General features: G+C 51.3%; 1 long non-coding RNA gene across 2 annotated transcripts in view; it reads right to left on the bottom strand.

The window, feature by feature from the left end:
* LOC142923850 (uncharacterized) overlaps positions 1 to 14,344 on the bottom strand; it is a 58,397-nt gene extending 44,053 nt beyond the window's left edge. The window contains exon 1 of one of the 2 annotated variants that reach the window (XR_012940890.1): positions 14,061 to 14,344. This is a non-coding gene — a long non-coding RNA (uncharacterized LOC142923850). The remainder of the gene's footprint in view (positions 1 to 14,060) is intronic. The other variant, XR_012940889.1, reaches the window with a different exon arrangement.
* Between the last annotated feature and the right edge of the window lie 5,925 nt (positions 14,345 to 20,269).

Below are 20,269 nucleotides of genomic sequence, written 5' to 3'. Positions count from 1 at the left end.
TGGATCTCGAGAGGTCGGTTCAGCCTTAAATTAGTATCTGGTACGATGTGTACACATCGCAACTCGGGAGAAAAAGGCAGCTGAGGGTGGTCCCGGCCACCCACACAGAACATTTGTGAAACCCAGAGATTATGCGTGAAACACGTGCAGATCATTAGAAAAACAGGCAAATATCTTGTGTGATATAAAATATGGATCATGCGTAAAACACATACCGATCATACGCAAGAAACACACACTCAGGCAATGTATGAAAACACACTCATATGCTGCTGTAGGATACGTTGGTTCAGCAGATGTACAGGGTGATGGATTACAATGTTAAGTTTTTTTTAAATGGCGATGAAGAATATTGTCCATTCATTTGCAGTCCAGCCGTACACTCATTCATTCACGTGCTATCTTTTCGTCTATGCATCGGTCAATCCGCAAGTCAATTATGCAAGAGGACTCAGTCCCCCTCTGCCCCGCCCCCCTCTGCAAGTAGTAGCAGCTCCCTGCACCACCCAGCTAACCCCACACTGCATGCCGCGTTCTGCGCGATGCCTCAAGTTCAAGGTCGTGTGGGTGACACATTACCGTGGTGATTATTTGAAATGTAACTTTTTATTTTACCAGGTAAGTGAGCCATATAGCTCTTTTTAAGAAGCGATCTGGTCACAAATGTTAGTTTTAATGGAGTGGCTCATCTTGTGGAAATTTATAGCAGTAAAATACTCTAAACCAGGGGTCTCAACTCGCGGCCCGCAGGCCAATTGTGGCCCGCGGAACGATATTTTGTGGCCCACTATTTGACATCAATTTTTTTATTTTTTTTAATTATTATATTTTTTTACCATAGCTCAGGCTCGTGACAGCTTCCGGTGTTTGTTGACAAGTTAGCCAACGCGAATTAGCAACGTTAGTCACTTGGTTGAAACGTGATTCCGGAGTGACACCAAGTGGAAGGAAAATATATCCTGTCACTCAGTGCAAGGTACAGAGGACTTAGGAAGTGGGTGGACTCAACAAGTGTAATCAGTCACCTAATAAAGACAACAGAGTGTTGCGATAGGAAAGGGAAAATAATTACATGGATAGCAAATAGCATGAGATGGGTGGCAAGAACAAAAGCCAAATGGTGGTTAGAACCTGAATATTATAAAGAAGTTATAGATTATTATTACAAGAGAAACAAAGAAAAGGAAAAAGGACAGATATGTGCAATCGCAAAAGAAAATAATTTACCAAGAACAATTTAATGAAAAAGAGCAAGAAATTAAAAGATATAAAACATGAGACAATGCACTTGATGTTAAGAATTAAGACAGGTGGAGTAACATGGACACCAGAGTCAGCTCAATGGCATCCAGAGAGATTGGTTAGAGCAGAAGGATATGTAGGATGTGAACAAAAAGAAGAAAATCTAGATCACTTTATTTATGAATGTGAAAGGTATAAACACCTGAGAGAGAACACGATTGATGAATTTAATAATGATAAGAAAAACGAAGTGCTCAAAAAAAGCATGAACAATGATAAAGTTTTCAAATACCTCTCAGAATATATAGAAAGGGCATACTAAATAAGATCCCAAATACTCAGGTATTGGGATAAAAACATGTAAATATATCACCCCCACCTTCCCTGAGCTTTCCAGGATGTTCAAGCGGACCATGTGCCTTTTTGGGAGCACATATCTGTGTGAAAAGCTCTTTTGCACCATGAACTTTAATAAGTCAAAGTACAGGTCCAAACTTACTGATGAGCATTTCAAGCCATACTGAGGGTCTCAATTGCTTCCTCCCTCAAGCCAAATGTGGCTCAGCTGTGTAAGAAGAGGAAGCGCTGCCAGGTCTCTGGAAGCATGGAGTAGGTAAGAGAAGCCTATGTTCTGAAGAACCGTTCATGTTCTGAACTGTTATTAATAAAGATTGAGAAGATTGGATCAGTTGCACTTTTTTTTGGAATACTTGATGCGGCCCAGCCTCACCCAGACTCTACCTCCAGCGGCCCCCAAGTAAGTTGAGTTTGAGACTCCTGCTCTGAACGCATGTTTCTAAATATGGAGGGAAAAACTGGAAGACCTGGAGAACAATCCACGCGACCACGGGAGAGAGAGAGAGAGACATGCAAACTCCAAATATACATGCGTCAGGGTCCGGATCGAACCCACGACCTCTTGCATACCAGGTGAAGGAGTTAACATCCCACCACCGCGGCACCCTTATGTACCAGGTTACACAGTCACGGACTCAAATGAAGACACAGTCCCTTCATTTAACAGTCTGTTCGATAAATAAGTTCTGTTAGCGAGCACCTATTAAGGATAGCATGCCACACGAGGGGGTGGGTGGTCAGTTTTACCCAGGATAGCCCTACTGGCTCTTTTCAGGAGGGTTCTACCACATTTCCCAGCAATGATTACTAGTCACAGTATATTCCAACTGGGTAATTTGCGGGCAATTGTATTTAATTCGGTTAATCTGGTCCATGACGCTGGGATCTTCAACGTCCACTGAAGCAGACGGCACATGGTGTCTTTGCGGTGAACACGCCTGTAGCATTAAACAGGGCGGCCGCTGGATTCAAACCGCGAACATCTACGACAAGCGGCAGACGTACACCTGCTACAGACACACGCCGAGTGTGTAATCACTCAATATGTGAGTGATTACACGCAACATTGTTGTGTGATTAAACACACAACGTTGTTGTGTGTGTAATCACACGCAAAAATATTTATGAGACGCAACGACGTTGTGTTGAGTGTAATCACAAACAACAACGTTGTGTTGAGTGTAATCACAAACAACGACGTTGTGTTTAGTGTAATCACTCACAACGACGTTGTGTTGAGTGTAATTACACACAACGACGTTGTGTGTAATCACACACAACGACGTTGTGTTTAGTGTAATCACACACAACGACGTTGTGTTGAGTGTAATCACTAACAACGACGTTGTGTTGAGTGTAATCACAGGCAACAATGTTGATGACACACAGCGTCCAACAGAGGGCGTCGTAGTCGTGCCATGGGGAGGCGGCGAGTGATGAACGCCACTGCGGCGCCGCAAAGAGATCAGAGCCGTGATATTTATTTATTTGTACACTGGAGGAGGAATCCGATGAGCTACGAAGTTCTTTATCACAAACGTCCAGCGTCTTGGCCGTCACGATAGAACGAGGCCGATAAACGTGGAGGTATAAATGAGGGTGATGCTAAGTCGGTGTGCCGTGCCCTAAGTGAGGTTGCCATGGGCGTGTGTGTTGGCCGTGTCAGGAGCGGGTGAGGAGGACGAGGCAAGGGGTGAGGAGGACGAGGTGAAGGGTAAGAAAAACGAGGTCAGGAGGTGAGGGGTGAGGAGGACGAGATGAGGTGTGAAGAGGACGAGGAGAGGGGTGAGGAGAACGAGGAGTGAAGAGAACGAGGGGTGAGGAGGACGAGGGTGAGGAGGACGAGGGGTGAGGAGGACGAGGGGTGAGGAGCACGAGGGGTGAGGAGGACGAGGGGTGAGGAGGACGAGGGGTGAGGAGGACGAGGGGTGAGGAGGACGAGGCGAGGGGTGAGGAGGAGGCGAGGGGTGAGAACGAGGGATGAGGAGGACGAGGCGATGGATGAGGAGGACGAGGTGATGGGTGAGGACGAGGTGAGGAGAGCGAGGGGTTAGAGAAGGACGAGGTGAGGGTGAGGAGGATGAGCTAAGGGGTAAAGATGACGAGGCAAGGGGTAAAGATGACGAGGCAAGGGGTAAAGATGACGAGGCAAGGGGTGAGGACGAGGCGAGGACGAGGCGAGGACGAGGTGAGGAGGACGAAGTGAGGGCGAGGTGAGGGGTGAGGAATACGAGCTGAGGGATGAGAAGGACGAGGTGAGGGGTGAGGAGGACGAGGCGACCCGAGCTCGATTCCCGCTTACAGCCACCATCACCACTGCGTCCTGGATCTCGAGAGGTCGGTTCAGCCTTAAATTAGTATCTGGTACGTTGTGTACACATCACAACTCGGGAGAAAAAGGCAGCTGAGGGTGGTCCCGGCCACCCACACAGAACATGTGTGAAACCCAGAGATTATGCGTGAAACACGTGCAGATCATTAGAAAAACAGGCAAATATCTTGTGTGATATCAAATATGGATCATGCGTAAAACACATACCGATCATACGCAAGAAACACACACTCAGGCAATGTATGAAAACACACTCATATGCTGCTGTAGGATACGTTGGTTCAGCAGATGTACAGGGTGATGGATTACAATGTAAAGTTTTTTTTTTAAATGGCGATGAAGAATATTGTCCATTCATTTGCAGTCCAGCCGTACACTCATTCATTCACGTGCTATCTTTTCGTCTATGCATCGGTCAATCCGCAAGTCAATTATGCAAGAGGACTCAGTCCCCCCTTGCCCCACCCCCCTCTGCAAGTAGTAGCAGCTCCCTGCACCACCCAGCTAACCCCACACTGCATGCCGCGTTCTGCGCGATGCCTCAAGTTCAAGGTCGTGTGGGTAACACATTACCGTGGTGATTATTTGAAATGTAACTTTTTATTTTACCAGGTAAGTGAGCCATATAGCTCTTTTTAAGAAGCGATCTGGTCACAAATGTTAGTTTTAACGGAGTGGCTCATCTTGTGGAAATTTATAGCAGTAAAATACTCTAAACCAGGGGTCTCAAACTTGCGGCCCGCAGGCCAATTGTGGCCCGCGGAACGATATTTTGTGGCCCACTATTTGACATCAATTTTTTATTTTTTAATTATTATATTTTTATACCATAGCTCAGGCTCGTGACAGCTTCCGGTGTTTGTTGACAAGTTAGCCAACGCGAATTAGCAACGTTAGTCACTTGGTTGAAACGTGATTCCGGAGTGACACCAAGTGGAAGGAAAATATATCCTGTCACTCAGTGCAAGGTACAGAGGACTTAGGAAGTGGGCGGACTCAACAAGTGTAATCAGTGACCTAATAAAGACAACAGAGTGTTGCGATAGGAAAGGGAAAATAATTACATGGATAGCAAATAGCATGAGATGGGTGGCAAGAACAAAAGCCAAATGGTGGTTAGAACCTGAATATTATAAAGAAGTTATAGATTATTATTACAAGAGAAACAAAGAAAAGGAAAAAGGACAGATATGTGCAATCGCAAAAGAAAATAATTTACCAAGAACAATTTAATGAAAAAGAGCAAGAAATTAAAAGATATAAAACATGAGACAATGCGCTTGATGTTAAGAATTAAGACAGGTGGAGTAACATGGACACCAGAGTTAGCTCAATGGCATCCAGAGAGATTCATTAGAGCAGAAGGATATGTAGGATGTGAACAAAAAGAAGAAAATCTAGATCACTTTATTTATGAATGTGAAAGGTATAAACACCTGAGAGAGAACACGATTGATGAATTCAATAATGATAAAAAAAAACGAAGTGCTCAAAAAAAGCATGAACAATGATAAAGTTTTCAAATACCTCTCAGAATATATAGAAAGGGCATACTAAATAAGATCCCAAATACTCAGGTATTGGGATAAAAACATGTAAATATATCACCCCCACCTTCCCTGAGCTTTCCAGGATGTTCAAGCAGACCATGGGCCTTTTTGGGAGCACATATCTGTGTGAAAAGCTCTTTTGCACCATGAACTTTAATAAGTCAAAGTACAGGTCCAAACTTACTGATGAGCATTTCAAGCCATACTGAGGGTCTCAATTGCTTCCTCCCTCAAGCCAAATGTGGCTCAGCTGTGTAAGAAGAGGAAGCGCTGCCAGGTCTCTGGAAGCATGGAGTAGGTAAGAGAAGCCTATGTTCTGAAGAACCGTTCATGTTCTGAACTGTTATTAATAAAGATTGAGAAGATTGGATCAGTTGCACTTTTTTTTGGAATACTTGATGCGGCCCAGCCTCACCCAGACTCTACCTCCAGCGGCCCCCAGGTAAGTTGAGTTTGAGACTCCTGCTCTGAACGCATGTTTCTAAATATGGAGGGAAAAACTGGAAGACCTGGAGAACAATCCACGCGACCACGGGAGAGAGAGAGACATGCAAACTCCAAATATACAGGCGTCAGGGTCCAGATCGACCACACGACCTCTTGCATACCTGGTGAAGGAGTTAACATCCCACCACCACGGCACCCTTATGTACCAGGTTACACAGTCACGGACTCAAATGAAGACACAGTCCCTTCATTTAACAGTCTGTTCGATAAATAAGTGCTGTTAGCGAGCACCTATTAAGGCTAGCATGCCACACGAGGGGGTGGGTGTGGTCAGTTTTAGCCAGGATAGCCCTACTGGCTCTTTTCAGGAGGGTTCTACCACATTTCCCAGCAATGATTACTAGGCACAGTATATTCCAACTGGGTAATTTGCGGGCAATTGTATTTAATTCGGTAAATCTGGTCCATGACGCTGGGATCTTCAACGTCCACTGAAGCAGACGGCACATGGTGTCTTTGCGGTGAACACGCCTGTAGCATTAAACAGGGCGGCCGCTGGATTCAAACCGCGAACATCTACGACAAGCGGTACACGTACAACTGCTACAGACACACGCCGAGTGTGTAATCACTCAATATGTGAGTGATTACACGCAACATTGTTGCGTGATTAAACACAACGTTGTTGTGTGTGTAATCACACACAAAAATATTGATGAGACGCAACGACGTTGTGTTGAGTGTAATCACAAACAACAACGTTGTGTTGAGTGTAATCACTCAAAACGACATTGTGTTGAGTGTAATCACTCACAACGACATTGTGTTGAGTGTAATCACTCACAACGACATTGTGTTGAGTGTAATTACACACAACGACGTTGTGTGTAATCACACACAACGACGTTGTGTTTAGTGTAATCACTAACAACAACGTTGTGTTTAGTGTAATCACTAACAACGACGTTGTGTTGAGTGTAATCACAACAACAACGTTGTGTTGAGTGTAATCACTCACAACAACGTTGTGTTGAGTGTAATCACTGGCAACAATGTTGATGACACACAGCGTCCAACAGAGGGCGTCGTAGTCGTGCCATGGGGAGGCGGCGAGTGATGAACGCCACTGCGGCGCCGCAAAGAGATCAGAGCCGTGATATTTATTTATTTGTACACTGGAGGAGGAATCCGATGAGCTACGAAGTTCTTTATCACAAACGTCCAGCGTCTTGGCCGTCACGATAGAACGAGGCCGATAAACGTGGAGGTATAAATGAGGGTGATGCTAAGTCGGTGTGCCGTGCCCTAAGTGAGGTTGCCATGGGCGTGTGTGTTGGCCGTGTCAGGAGCGGGTGAGGAGGACGAGGCAAGGGGTGAGGAGGACGAGGTGAAGGGTAAGAAGAACGAGGTCAGGAGGTGAGGTGTGAGGACGAGATGAGGTGTGAGGAGGACGAGATGAGGTGTGAGGAGGACGAGATGAGGTGTGAGGAGGACGAGGAGTGAGGAGAACGAGGAGTGAAGAGAACGAGGGGTGAGGAGGACGAGGGGTGAGGAGGACGAGGGGTGAGGAGGACGAGGGGTGAGAGGAGGACGAGGGGTGAGGAGGACGAGGGGTGCCGAAGACGAGGGGTGAGGAAGACGAGGGGTGAGGAGGACGAGGGGTGAGGCGGACGAGGGGTGAGGAGGACGAGCGGTGAGGAGGACGAGGAGTGAGGAGAGTGAGGGGTGAGGAGTAAGAAGAACGAGCTGTGGGGGTGAGGACGAGGTGAGGGGTGAGAACGAGGTGAGGGTTGAGGACAAGTGAGGTGGACGAGGTGAGGGGTGAGAATGAGGTGAGGGGTCAAGAGGACGAGGTGAGGGGTCAAGCGGACGAGGTGAGGGGTGAGGAGGATGAGGAGCAGGGTGCGGTGGACGAGCGAGGGGTGAGGAGGACGAGGGGCGAGAAGGACGAGGGGTGAGGAGGACGAGGGGTGAGGAGGACGAGGAATTAGGAGGTGAGGAGCAGGGTGCGGTGGACGAGCGAGGGGTGAGGACGGGGGGGTGAGAAGAACGAGGTGTGGGGGTGAGGACGAGGGGTGAGGAGAGCGAGGGGTGAGGAGAGCGAGGGGTGAGGAGAGCGAGGGGTGAGGAGGACGAGGGGTGAGGAGGACGAGTCGAGGGGTGAGGAGGAAGAGGTGAGGGGTAAGAAGAACGCGGTGTGGGTGAGGACGAGGTGAGGGGTGAGGCGGGCGAGGCGTGAGGATGACGAGGCGCGGGGTGCGGTGGACGAGGTGAGGGGTGAGGAAGACGAGCTGAGGGGTGAGGAGAACGAGCGGTGAGGAGGACAATGGGTGAGGACGAGGGGTGAGGAGGGTGACGTGAGGTGAGGGGTAAGTAGGATGAGTCGAGTGGTGAGGACAAGATGAGGGGTAAGAAGAACGAGGTGAGGGGTGAGGAGGACGAGGTGAGCGGTGAGGACGACGACGGGTGAGGAGGACGAGCTGAGGTGAGAGGTGAGGACGAGTCGAGGGCTGAGGTGGACGATGGGTGAGGAGGACGAGGGGTGAGGAGGACGGGGGGTGAGAAGTAAGAAGAACGAGGTGTGGGGGTGAGGAGGACGAGGGGTGAGGAGGACGAGAAGTGAGGAGGACGGGGGGTGAGAAGTAAGAAGAACGAGGTGTGGGGGTGAGGAGGACGAGGCGAGGGCTGAGGAGAGCGGGGGGTGAGGAGAGCGAGGGGTGAGGAGGACGAGGGGTGAGGAGTGCGGAGGATGAGTCGAGGGGTGAGGAGGAAGAGGTGAGGGGTAAGAAGAACGCGGTGTGGGTGAGAAAGACGAGGTGAGGGGTGAGGCGGGCGAGGCGTGAGGATGACGAGGCGCGGGGTGCGGTGGACGAGGTGAGGTGAGGGGTGAGGAGAACGAGGGGTGAGGAGAACGAGCGGTGAGGAGGACAATGGGTGAGGAGGACAATGGGTGAGGAGGACAATGGGTGAGGAGGGTGAGGTGAGGGGTGAGTAGGACGAGTCGAGTGGTGAGGAGGACAAGATGAGGGGTAAGAATAACGAGGTGTGGGGTGAGGAGGACGAGGCAAATGGTGAGGACAGCGAGGGGAGGACGAGGAGTGAGGACGAGCTAAGGGTGAGGAGGACGAGGCGAGGGAGAGGTGAGGGGTGAGGAGGACGAGGTGAAAGGTGAGGCGGAGGGGTGAGGACGATGGGTGAGGAAGATGAGGCGAGGGGTGAGGAGGACGAGGGGTGAAGAGGACGAGGGGTGAGGAGGATGAGAGGTGAGGACGAGGGGTGAGGAGGATGAGGGGTGAGAAGGACGAGTCGAGGGGTGAGGAGGACGAGGGGTGAGGAGGACGAGCTGAGGAGTGAGGAGGATGAGCTGAGGGGTAAAGCGGATGAGGTGAGGGGTGAGGAAGACGAGGTAATGGGTGAGGATGAGGTGAGGGGTGTGGACGAGGTGAAAGGTCAAGCGGACGACGTGAGGGGTGAGGACGAGGTAAGGAAGACGAGCTGAGGGGTGCGGAGGACGAGGTGAGGAGGACGAGGTGAGGGGTGAGGAGGACGAGGTGAGGAGGATGAGCTGAGGGGTAAAGATGACGAGGCAAGGCGTGAGGAGGACGAGGCGAGGACGAGGTGAGGGGTGAGGAGGACGAGGTGAGGGGTGAGGAGGACGAAGTGAGGGGTGAGTACGAGGCGAGGGGTGAGGAGGGTGAGGGGTGAGGAGGGTGAGGTGAGGGGTGAGTAGGATGAGTCGAGTGGTGAGGAGGACAAGATGAGAAGTAAGAAGAACGAGGTGTGGGGTGAGGAGGATGAGGCAAATGGTGAGGAGAGCGAGGGGAGGGGAGGACGAGGAGTGAGGACGAGCTAAGGGTGAGGAGGACGAGGTGAGCGGTGAGGACGACGACGGGTGAGGAGGACGAGCTGAGGTGAGAACGAGTCGAGGGGTGAGGACGAGGTGAAAGGTGAGGCGGACGAGGGGTGAGGACGATGGGTGAGGAAGATGAGGCGAGGGGTGAGGAAGATGAGGCGAGGGGTGAGGAAGATGAGGCGAGGGGTGAGGAGGACGAGAGGTGACGATGACGAGAGTGAGGAGGACGAGGGGTGAGGAGAGTGAGGGGTGAGGAGAGTGAGAGGTGAGGAGTAAGAAGAACGAGCTGTGGGGGTGAGGAGGACAAGGTGAGGGGTGAGAACGAGGTGAGGGTTGAGGATAAGTGAGGTGGACGAGGTGAGGGGTGAGAACGAGGTGAGGGGTCAAGAGGACGAGGTGAGGGGTCAAGCGGACGACGTGAGGGGTAAGGAGGACGAGGTGAGGGGTGAGGAGGATGAGGAGCAGGGTGCGGTGGACGAGCGAGAGGGTGAGGAGAACGAGAAGTGAGGAGGACGGGGGGTGAGAAGTAAGAAGAACGAGGTGTGGGGGTGAGGAGGACGAGGGGTGAGGAGGACGAGGCGAGGGCTGAGGAGAGCGAGGCGTGAGGAGAGCGAGGGGTGAGGAGAGCGAGGGGTGAGGACAGCGAGGGGTGAGGAGGACGAGGGGTGAGGAGGTGAGGAGCAGGGCGCGGAGGACGAGCGAGGGATGAGGACGGGGGGTGAGAAGAAAAACGAGGTGTGGGGGTGAGGACGAGGTTTGAGGAGAGCGAGCGGTGAGGAGAGCGAGGGGTGAGGAGGACGAGGGGTGAGGAGAGCGAGGGGTGAGGAGAATGAGGGGTGAGGAGGACGAGGGGTGAGGAGGTGAGGGGTGCGGAGGTGAGGGGTGCGGAGGACGAGTCGAGCGGTGAGGAGGAAGAGGTGAGGGGTAAGAAGAACGCGGTGTGGGTGAGAAGGACGAGGTGAGGGGTGAGGCGTGAGGATGACGAGGCGCGGGGTGGGGTGGACGAGGTGAGGTGAGGGGTGAGGAAGACGAGCTGAGGGGTGAGGAGAACTAGGGGTGAGGAGAACGAGTGGTGAGGAGGACAATGGGTGAAGAGGACGAGGGGTGAGTAGGATGAGGTGAGGGGTGAGTAGGACGAGTCGAGTGGTGAGGAGGACAAGATGAGGGGTAAGAAGAACGAGGTGTGGGGTGAGGAGGACGAGGCAAATGTTGAGGACAGCGAGGGGAGGGGAGGACGAGGAGTGAGGACGAGCTAAGGGTGAGGAGGACGAGGTGAGGGAGAGGTGAGGGGTGAGGACGACGACGGGTGAGGAGGACGAGCTGAGGTGAGAGGTGAGGACGAGTCGAGGGGTGAGGAGGACGAGGTGAAAGGTGAGGCGGACGAGGGGTGAGGAGGACGATGGGTGAGGGGTGAGGAGGACGAGGGGTGATGATGACGAGAGTGAGGAGGACGAGGGGTGAGGAGAGTGAGGGGTGAGGAGTAAGAAGAACGAGCTGTGGGGGTGAGGAGGACGAGGTGAGGGGTGAGAACGAGGTGAGGATTGAGGACAAGTGAGGTGGACGAGGTGAGGGGTGAGAACGAGGTGAGGGGTCAAGAGGACGAGGTGAGGGGTCAAGAGGACGAGGTGAGGGGTCAAGCGGACGACGTGAGGGGTAAGGAGGACGAGGTGAGGGGTGAGGAGGATGAGGAGCAGGGTGCGGTGGACGAGCGAGGGGTGAGGAGGATGAGAAGTCAGGAGGAGGGGGGGTGAGACGTAAGAAGAACGAGGTGTGTGGGTAAGGAGGACGAGGCGAGGGCTGAGGAGAGCGAGGGGTGAGGACGGGGGGTGAGAAGAAAAACGAGGTGAGGACGAGGGTTGAGGAAAGCGAGGGGTGAAGAGAGCGAGGGGTGAGGAGAGCGAGGGGTGAGGAAGACGAGGGGTGAGGAGAGCGAGGGGTGAGGAGAGCGAGGGGTGAGGAGGACGAGGGGTGAGGAGGACGAGAGGTAAGGAGGTGAGGGGTGCGAAGGACGAGTCGAGGGGTGAGGAGGAAGAGGTGAGGGGTAAGAAGAACGCGGTGTGGGTGAGAAGGACGAGGTGAGGGGTGAGGTGGGCGAGGCGTGAGGATGACGAGGCGCTGGGTGCGGTGGACGAGGTGAGGTGAGGGGTGAGGAAGACGAGCTGAGGGGTGAGGAGAACGAGGGGTGAGGAGAACGAGCGGTGAGGAGGACGATGTGTGAGGAGGACGATGGGTGAGGAGGAGGAGAGGTGAGGACGAGGGGTGAGGAGGACGAGGGGTGAGGAGGACGAGGTGAGGGGTGAGTAGGACGAGTCGAGTGGTGAGGAGGACAAGATGAGGGGTAAGAAGAACGAGGTGTGGGGTGAGGAGGACGAGGCTAATGTTGAGGACAGCGAGGGGAGGGGAGGACGAGGAGTGAGGACGAGCTAAGGGTGAGGAGGACGAGGCGAGGGAGAGGTTAGGGGTGAGAAGGACGAGGTGAGCGGTGAGGACGACGACGGGTGAGGAGGACGAACTGAGGTGAGAGGACGAGTCGAGGGGTGAGGAGGACGAGGGGTGAGGAGGACGATGGGTGAGGAAGATGAGGCGAGGGGTGAGGAAGATGAGGCGAGGGGTGAGGAGGACGAGGGGTGAGGAGGATGAGGGGTGAGAAGGACGAGTCGAGGGGTGAGGAGGACGAGGTGAGGGGGGAGGAAGACGAAGTGATGGGTGAGGATGAGGTGAGGGGTGTGGACGAGGTGAAAGGTCAAGCGGACGACGTGAGGGTTGAGGACGAGGTGAGGAGGACGAGGGGTTAAGAGGACGAGCTGAGGAGGACGAGGTGAGGGGTGAGGAGGACGAGGTGAGGGTGAGAAGGATGAGCTGAGGGGTAAAGATGACGAGGCAAGGGGTGAGGAGGACGAGGCGAGGACGAGGTGAGGGGTGAGGAGGACGAAGTGAGGGGTGAGAACGAGGCGTGAGAACGAGGGTTGAGGAGGACGAGGCGATGGGTGAGGAGGACGAGGTGATGGGTGAGGACGAGGTGAGGAGAGCGAGGGGTTAGAGAAGGACGAGGTGAGGGTGAGGAGGATGAGCTAAGGGGTAAAGATGACGAGGCAAGGGGTGAGGACGAGGCGAGGACGAGGTGAGGGGTGAGGAGGACGAAGTGAGGGCGAGGTAAGGGGTGAGGAATACGAGCTGAGGGATGAGAAGGACGAGGTGAAGGGTGAGGAGGACGAGGCGAGGGGTGAGAACGAGGGGTGAAGGAGAACGGGGTGAGGAGGACGAGGCGAGATGCGAGGACGGGGTGAGGACGAGGTGAAGGGTGAGGAGGAGGTGATGTTTGATTCGTGACAAAACATGTAATAAAGTTATTAATAACAATCTGAATTATAGTCAATTATTCACGTCTACTACATAGAGTGCAGGTAGCCGTGTGAGGATGAGGTGAGAACGAGGTGAGGGGTAAGGACGAGGTGAGTAGAACGAGAGGCGAGGGGTGAGAACGAGGTGAGGGTTGAGGACGACGGGTGAGGTGGACGAGGTGAGGGGTTAGGATGAGGCGAGGGGTGAGGATGAGGCGAGGGGTGAGGATGAGGCGAGCGGTGAGGACGAGGTGAGTAGAACGGGGGTGAGGACGAGGCGAGGGGTGAGGAGAACGAGGTGAGAAGATGAGGGGTGAGGAGAGCGAGGTGAGGGGTTAGGGGTGAGGAGGCCGAGGCTAGGGGTGAGGACGAGGCTAGGGGTGAGGAGGACGAGGTGAAGGGTTAGGGGTGAGGAGGCCGAGGCTAGGGGTGAGGACGAGGCGAGGGGTGAGGAGAACGAGGTGAGAAGATGAGGGGTGAGGAGAACGAGGGGTGAGGAGGGCGAGGTGAGGGGTTAGGGGTGAGGAGGCCGAGGCTAGGGGTGAGGACGAGGCTAGGGGTGAGGAGGATGAGGTGAGGTCGGTAAGGGAGGTGTCCGTCTCCGGAGTGTTGCATGATATTTGTTGCTATGCTCGATGTTTGGTTGGTGACATAACATTCAATAAAGTTCTAAATAACATCCTGAAAGATAATACATTACTCGTGTCTGCTGCATAGAGGCCAGGTACCCGCGTTTGCCTTCCGCGTGTGCGTGTAGATAAATCAGAATCTGTATTTTACATGAGTTTTGACGTTCTCTTTCACACACGTCCAGAAGGGTCGGGTTAGCCAGTTGCATCAACAACAAAATGCAATTAAAGATACTCGAGTAAGGATTGAGAAAATGTAGTCAAGTCACGAATAAATGTCATGTAAAATCAAACTGTGCAAGGTCATACCTTCTTGTAGATTTGTCAACATCAAATCCAAGCTTGGGCAAGATGGCAAAACACCAACAGTCAAAGGACCATACCAAGACAGTGGCCTCGATTAAATTGCATTCAAACATTGAACTCTCGACACGTGAGTGAAGAGGTTCCGAGTTTCAAATCGCAGACGCAAAAGCCGCGTCGAGAAATTTGAGCCCTGGCTGATACGGAGGCAGCTTCCTCTGCCGCCATAGGGTGCCTGGGGGCACGTGATCTGGCTCCGCCCATGGTAGGCGGGGCCAAGTGCGTCACTTCCTGCGCTCTCACCTCCGACCCCAATGGTGTTACGTCACTCCGGCAGGGCGAGCGAGCTGAGCGGCTGCGTTTGTCTCTTGCGCCCCCAACAGGAGCCATGAAGTTCTTCAAGAGACGGCAGCAGATGCAAGCGACGCTGGAGACTCCAAATTCGTCAACAGTGGAGGTGAGTGGCGCCACCTCTTGCGTTGGAGTTATACGAAGTAACAAATATAGTACTGTGATCACATCGAGAAAAAATATTATTTTTTAAAATATTTAAATTTTACTTTAAATTGAGCGCTTGATGCGTGGGTAACGAGGTTCATAGTTTAAGATCACAGATTGAGAGTTTCATCAAGGATTTTAGTCGGAGAAAGCTTTCTCTGGGCAGTTGGTCCTTGTTTGCGTTGCCAAGGTGATAGCATCTCGTGTCAACTGCCATTTCCCAGCAGCTGTGCCTGGGGGTCACGTGACGTTTGGTGACGCAATAAGGCCCGAGCCATTGGCTCCGCCCTTTTTGGGTAAAGCCAGTGACGTAATCACTGCCATTGATGACATCGTCACTGTATTCGATGCCTTCTTCACTGAAATTGACGTCGTCACTGTAATTGATGACGTCATCACTAATCGATGTCGTCATCGCTGTAGTCGAAGGCGTAATCGCTGCATCAACGTCATCGCTGCATTTGATTACGTCAGCGCTGCGGGCTCCTTATCGCTGCGTGGTGGCCTGTAATTCGGGCAAAGCCAGCGATCTGAGCACCTGTGTTTCTTTATCTGCGTCGGCAAGAATATACATGATATTCTTCAACAGACCACAGTTGAGAAAGCAACACATGAGACAATGAATGTGTCAACAGTGTAGGTGCGTAGTGCCACCTCTTGGGGGCCGTCCATAAATGACGTCACGCACTTGGGGGGGGGGGCAGACATTTGTGACGATGTGTGACGGGGGGGGGGGTTTGAGAAATGTGATGTCACATCAAAATGCGCAATTTTAAATAAAAATAGACAACACGTTCTACTTAATTAAATACTTTTTAATAAATGTTCTACAACATCAGAGTGCAGCACCACATTAATACGCACTACAATGACAATAGTTTAAGATGTTTTCTTGTTCATGTTTTTGTTTGTTGCGGTTGCACCCGATTCAAGAGCTGAATGGCTCGCAGGGCTATACCAAATAAATGGAACTATGAACTAAAGCGATTTGAAGCATGTTTTTTTTTGGGGGGGTCTGACTTTTTGTGACACCGTGTGACAAAGGGGGAGGGGTCCAAAATCGCGTGACGTCATTTATGGACGGCCCCTTGTGTTTTGATGTCAGAGGAGTTGTACTCGGCAAGAGGTAGGGGACAGACACAAATCTAGGCTGGAGTGGAGGCCACCACTCTGCCACTTACCAGCTAAAATGCAAACGTGTATGGAATGATAAAAAAAAGCTTTGCCCCAACACCAGATTGACACCTTTTACAAGGCAGCAAGTCCGCATGAACCACAAATACCTGCTAACACCAGTGGCGAGGGATATCTGAGCCAGTGTTGGGACTCCCCTATGTCGACTTAGGCTGAAATGAATACAGGCAGTCTCGCTTAGCGCTCAAGATGCCTATGTGGAGAAATGAGCATTCAGGAAATCAGCGCGAAAAGGGTTATACCATTATATATGGGGATGACTTCTCGACAGCGTTATCGCTTATGAACAATAAATGAGGGCTTCATTGGAGTATCAGTATCAGCGCTATTTTATAAGAGTAATAAAACAGATGGTAAACATTCCATCAAAACGAATTTTTTTTTAAATAATAGCATCAGGAAGTATTATGTACTGTACTCACCAGTGTAATCGCCATATGCTCACTCACCTCGACCGGCCTTATCACTGGCATGTTGACATTCCCAGACATTTTGGGGCTAAGGCAGAGAGACCAAGGAGGAGCAAACACGTCGGCGGACGAGTTTGTCTTTTAAAAATTGGCAAGCGCTGTGTGGCTCAGAGCGTACTGTGATAAAACTGAATATCAAATTAACCTTATGGCGGGACCCCGAGGTCGCGAATAAACGTAAGTCAAAATCGTAATGAATACATTTTTGGTGACTCCGTCACACCGCGCACATAAACGGCGCGACCTACCTGGCGCGGATCATTCTGTTGTCATGCCGTCCAAGCGCAGCGAGGACGAATGCGCAGAAGAAACCAAACTTTGAAACTTTGATTAGCGCATCGTGTAGAGCTCGTCGAGAGGAATAGTTTGCCGTTTTTTTATTCGCCTTCAACAGACAAAATGATGTCGCAACGCAGTTTATGCGAGAGCCGGGGGCTTATGGGACCCCATAAGGTTCAAATATTGTATTAACATTGACGAAATTATTGATTTTTAAGTACTCATGGCCATGAATGCTGGTTGTCTTGGAGCATTTGTCACTCTCATTGGCTGAGCGAATGTAAATGAAGATGGTGTGGGTGCGTTTCCTAGGCCAGCGCTGCTGCGCATTCTACCACTCTGTTTAGGCTGTGCGGGGAATCGTGGTGTTGCCTTTGCTTGGGTGTGTGGGTGTCAGCCCATCTGTCCTATGTGTGTTTACCTGTGTATTAGGCACCTCACTTGCCATGTGCCATGGTGTTGTCTCCACCATCCGATGGCGAATGGCATGTCACAATGCGATTGAAGGCAGGATTTACGCTGGGAGGCGCTAACGTGCCCGTGCCATGTGCCCTTGCTCCCGTCGCAGTTGGAAATGCCGGAGAAAGAAATGCACCAGCTGTCCCGGGAGGTATCGACCCTGCGGGACAATCTGAGCAGGGCAAGAGCGCAGTTCGCCACCCTGCGTGGCGCACTGCGCCAGACAGAGAAGAGTCTCCATGAGATGCTGCACCAACTCAAGAAAAACCATGCTGAGGAGGTACTGTGGCCACCACCAACCCCCCTGTCCCCTTGTTACACGGAGCACGGCTAAAATGAAACTTCGTTTGTCAAGATTTCGTCGATCTTACATTTACATGCAAATTTCATCAAGCCCTGCCCACTGACCCTTGAGCTACACCCATCTCAAACCTTTTTAACTCCCTGCCTTAGCAGCGCTCCCGCCATATATTTTTTCCTGCCTCGGCAGCTCTCCTGCCATATCCTTCACTTGATGACGATTGCTTGTGTTGCGATCGAAATGTCGTGATATTGTTATTATTTTTTTATTATTTTTGTATCTACATGGCCTTACCGAAAGACCCGAATAACGTGTTCACGTTGTGAAGCTGCGTGGCACACAAGCAGAGATAACAAAACCTCAACATATTCGTCAATAACGCTGCAATGGATACTGCTTTGACTTCTCTGATGCGATGAAGGCCATTGCCTGAAACATCACCTTTTAGAAGCTCTGCCCTATTAAGTGCATCATTATTGATTCATGCGTTGAGTTTTTATTCAGAGTTACGATCTGAACGTCAAGGAAATGGCACATTAAATGAGTGCATTCTGGGAGGTAGCTAGGTGCCCCAGGGGTCAGACATGCTGTGCCAGCATGGCTGAGATGCCAGGATTGAATGTGGATTACAGCCGCCCAACCACAGTGATTAAACCGGATTCTCAAGCATAGTGGTCTCAGCCTAGTTGCAAATGAGTGCACAAAAAAACCCATCGAATTATATTTTGGTTCCGTAATAAATTTTGCTAAATTCACTGTAGCGAGTGGTCCATGGTTTTATTCCCAATAATGTTGAAAATGAAAAGATAAAAGCAGATCAAACTAAATTTTTGTATCATAGCATCTCCCCACATAATGTGCATGTATTATGTTTTATTGATTAATACATCTGTACGGTGCTGACCAGCATGGGGAAGTATAGTCAAACACATTCCCATGACCGACATGGTGTGAGGAGGCGTTGTTAGTTATTTGTTTTGAATATTGACTCAATTTGAAGATGAACATTTGGGTGCAACGAGTTTCTTCATTATCTTATGATGAAGAACGTTGCCATGTTGTATGCACGCTTACCAATCGTTGATTGATGTATACAATGTATCATGGTTCTATTTTTTGACTTTCTATTATCATTCTAAATATTTTAAACGTGATTGTGGTATGTTCAATAAGACCACAGGTGTTTACCTTGCATATTTTTGTAGTTCTTGATTTGTTTACAATAGAATCTCAATTTCTTATTTTCATCTTGAAAAGCATCCACTGCACGTGTGCGTCCATCTGCATGCGAGGCGCCTGTATGTGCGTCTCTGTACTCAATGCCCGTGTCTCCGCATTCTTATCTTGTCTCCCTCTGCATGTTCTGCCTTTGGCTATGTACAGCTCTCTCCACATGCACTGTCTTTCCATAATGTGTCCAAATTTGTATGACTTGCTTGTGTCTTTGTGTGTATGTCTCTGCATCTGTAATTTATTTTCTTGTGCCTCCTGCCCATGTCTATAGTCTCTTATCTCTCTGTACAACTACATGCTCCGTGTGTCTGTATGTCTGTACCTGTCCTCATCTGCACGCTGCATGTGTCTGTGATGAAGGGATGCCCACCTATGCATGCACGTGCCTGTGACACTGTGCCCTTCTGCCCGTGAGCAGCTAATGGCACACTCGCAGGCCATCAACAGCCTGCAGGTGGAGTTGGAGGCAGTGCGGTGGGGCGAGCGCGAGGAGCAGCTGAGGCGTGAGCACGATGCGACTCTGCATCTGGCATACATAGAGCTGGCCGAATATCGTGCATCACATATGCACGAAGATTCAGAGTACGACGCTCACGTTGTGCACATCACGGTCCTCCAGAAGGTGAGGCCTCCACTCTCGCAACAGCCACCCCCCTTCTTGCAACAGCAATGTGTCCTGCCCAAGCCCACTTATTTTCTCAATATTTTGGATGAATGCTAAACAATTTATTAATATATTCAAATTACATGTTGTAATTACGTGTAATTTAGATGCTGCCCGTCTCCGCCCGCAGGCGCTGAAGGAGCGTGACGAGCTGCTGCGGCGCTCAGAGGCAGACCTGGTGGCGGCGCGGGAAGAGGCGCGAGAGCGCGGGACTGAAACCGAGCGGCTGGGCACCGAGGCCGCGGAGCTGAGAGCGAACATGCGCGACCTCTTTACCAACCAAGAGGTGCAGCAGACCGAGGTGGACAACCTGCGGCATGAAGTACTGGAGCTGCAGCAACGACTGCAGGAGGCTAACGCTTGCTGCGAGGAGACCGGTGGGTAGGGGCCTGTGCTCCAAAATCTTTCTGAATCCACGGACCCATTGAACACTAATTTTTGTCGAGCACTGTGCACCAATAACTTCTTTTTACGAGTTAAAACGAGTAATTCCTCGTTTTTACTTCATTTCCCACGTGGACCACTTCCGCTGTCTAACATAGGACTGCACTGGGTTTACTAACTGCTCTCTCACTAGGCCCTTCCTGTGCATATATTATTATTCTGGACCCTGTGTTTGCATGCAAGCTGGTGAATAGGTCTGAGGGACCTCAGACCTATTCTGTCTGCTACTACTCCCGCTGCTGGTACTCTTCCTCCTGAGCTGCTGCTCCTTCTCTGTCTGCTGCCACTGGTGGCTGTACTGTCTTCATCGGCATGGTTTTGTGTCCCTTCCGACAGGCAATTCTCTGGAGCAACAGACGGACTTTCTCAAGGCCGAGCTGGGAGTCTCCAGGGCAGAGGAGGCCGCGAGGGCACAGGAGGTGGTGCAGCTGCAGCACACACTTCAGCACACGGATGCTGAGATGGAGTGCATGCACGGCCAGATCGCCGGGCTGCAGCACCAGGTAACCAGAGCCTTATGCGACAGCCCCCCCACCTCCATGTGTGTGCATGAGGCCTGTCCTCATCGCCTGAGCAGTGCACCATCGCATGTTCGAGAATGTTTTTTTTAGGTAAAGTCACGTAGAAATAAGAAATAATAAAATTAATAATAAAAACCAAAGAATAATTCCTG

The sequence above is a fragment of the Petromyzon marinus genome, unplaced genomic scaffold (genome assembly GCF_048934315.1).
Source record: "Petromyzon marinus isolate PM22_M1 ecotype Great Lakes invasive population unplaced genomic scaffold, UKy_Petmar_22M1.pri1.0 PM_Scaffold_8, whole genome shotgun sequence".
NCBI lineage: Eukaryota > Metazoa > Chordata > Hyperoartia > Petromyzontiformes > Petromyzontidae > Petromyzon > Petromyzon marinus.
The sequence above is the reverse complement of the archived record's forward strand: the minus strand, read 5'-3'. Positions and strand labels throughout refer to the sequence as shown.